Source organism: Morone saxatilis, unplaced genomic scaffold, assembly GCF_004916995.1.
Source record: "Morone saxatilis isolate NCDOM2014 unplaced genomic scaffold, NCSU_SB_2.0 Contig10, whole genome shotgun sequence".
Lineage (NCBI taxonomy): Eukaryota > Metazoa > Chordata > Actinopteri > Moronidae > Morone > Morone saxatilis.
The window spans coordinates 1,685,606-1,688,180 of record NW_023339652.1 but is presented as its reverse complement, the minus strand read 5'-3'; positions in this window follow the sequence as shown (position 1 = coordinate 1,688,180).

The following is a 2,575-nucleotide window of genomic DNA, read 5'->3' as shown; positions in this document are numbered from 1 at the left end:
ACATTATATTATATAATAACATATCTTCAGTTTCTTCTTCTGATATTTCTAGTTTTAATATCAAATTACAAGTATCTGACTTTAAGATGTTTTAACATTTATCTGAATTATTACTAATAGTACTTCAATTACTTCTATAATCATTACAGTTACTGTAAGTAGTCCTTTCTAGTACTACTACTTTTATTACTACTAATAGTACTCCTGCTACAGTTACTATTACTTTAAGTATTTCTACTATTATTACTGCAAATACAACAACTATGAGTGTCACTGCTGCTACTATTGTTATTAAACTACTGCTGCAGATACTATTACTACTGTTCTTATAATACTGGTATTAAGTAGCAGCAGTATTATTACTACGTCTACAAACACAGAGTGGTCTGTGTATCAGATGGTTCTGTGTAACAAACCTGCTGTAAGTAAACTCACAGCTACAGTTTTGCTAACGGCAGAAGAAGTGAATGAGTGGCGTTCAGTCTTAGCCCGACTCTCCCTGCATTCGTTCACATGTTGTTATTTATTAATTCCCCCTCAACAATGAGCGTGGCGGGCGCCATTGTTTCAGGGGATCAATGTAATCCACAGGCGGCCCGAGCAGCCGCCTGCACCGGGACCCGGGGGCCGCCGCTCGCCTTTCAGCGTTTGTTGGAGCCGATTGTCTCAAAGGTCACTCATTTAAAGCCTCTCTGGGCCGGAGAGCAGAGGCCGGGCCCTCCTGGAGAGAGCCGAGGAGGGAGTGAATGAAAATACACAACGTGATAACAGCGGGAGTCACGCACACATTTCAGATTCTCTGAGAGCACCTGGAATTAGATTAAAGGAGGATTTACTGAGAAAGACATAAAGCAACACGACCTCAGAACATCTGCTCTGAACCGGCACACAACCAGAAACAACCCTCAGAGATTAAAACGAGGTGTTAAACTGGGAGGAGGCGGTTACAGCTTTAGGTTCAGCTAGCGTCGGAGCTAAAAGTCAGAGATAAAGTCCCGTCCTCAGGCTGTAATCTATGAGTTTTCTAGAGGTTATTTGATGTGTTATCAAGTGAAGTGTGTCTGAAATATACTGCCTATAGTAGCATGAAAGGATGCACTGATTTATAACGTAGAAATGTTCTACCGACATACAGAAGAGCATTATTCTGTAGGTGTTTTTCACCTCTTAAAAATCCCATTATCCACGCAGAGACCCCATTAAAACATCTGAATCCATTAACTATTCATTAACCCTACATCGAGGTTTAACCCCAAGTAAAGAAGCCATTAATTAATTTGCACCTTAATTGAAAACAGAATTTAAAAAGAGGCACAAAACCCATTAAAAAGTGCTTAATTCAGTAGATTACAGTCCGTTACAGAGCTGCCAGGTTTAAACTGGAAATCAGCTGTCAAGTAGTTTTTCTCTTTTGAGCTAGGCTAGCAGTTTCCCCTTGCTTCAATGTGCTAAGCTAAGCTACATACTTACATGTTAACTGTCCTAGCTGCTATTAGCTAGTTAGTGGTCTTTTTAGGGCAGGGGGAGTTTAAACAGTACAGAACCGGAGCGGGGGGCTTTTTCTGTTAGCATTTAACCACTTCAACTGTTCACATATAGAGATTAGAATCATTAGAGAGACTAGTTGACGAGTAAACTCTTTATCTGGGGCATTCCTCGGATCTTAAACGCCATCAGAACCCGGGCTGACACCCCCAACCAAATAATAAGAATTAAAAGTTGAACTATAACAATACAGCCAACAAACATCAGAGAATTGGAGCAACTGCTGAACTCCAAACAGGTTAAAATCCTTCAAACAGAAGTCAGAAACCTCATGAGACTGAACACTGCTTGATGGAGGCCGGCTGCCTCTATTGCACATCTCGTGGCGTTACGGCCCCCCAGGTATGGACCGTCAGACAAAAAGAGCTCCTCTGATTCCTCAACACATTTATCTCTAACAGCGAGCAGAGGAACCGTTTAAAGGTGCTTCGTCTTTCCAGAGGAGCCATTTCAGATATTGTTTGACCCCTGAGAGTGCTGCGTAACTTGTACAACAGATGTGGAGACACGTGTCCAAAATCAATCAGCATGAAGAAACCAGACTTTGGGTGTCGACCCCCCCCCGAGCAGAGCGCTCCACCTCACAGGGAGAGAGGAAGTCTTAATAACGTTACCTTTTAACGAGCTATTTTCTCCACATATCTGGTTAAATTGGACGCAGTGGCTTTCATCAGCGTCCACTCAGCGCTCACCTTTCATCCTCGCAGCCGCTCTAATGGCGGCTGGACGCCCTGATGAGGGGAAATGGGCTTTCTAGTGTGTGCCCAATTTTCTGCAGCTACATGCGTTAACTCGCCTTTGAGAGCCGATGATTCACTTTGGCAAATATTGTCGGACTGCGAGCAGCTGCACATGAAAGTGTGAATACTTGAGACATGAATCCGTCCATTAACGGTCTCCAAACCACAGATGTCTGTTTACTGTTACTTTAGTTTACCAACAACTAAAACACTAAATAATCGATGGAAGGGTCTCTCACATTAAAACAATAAGAAAAGAGGAGGTTTGATGAGGTGGTGAAGCAGTGAGG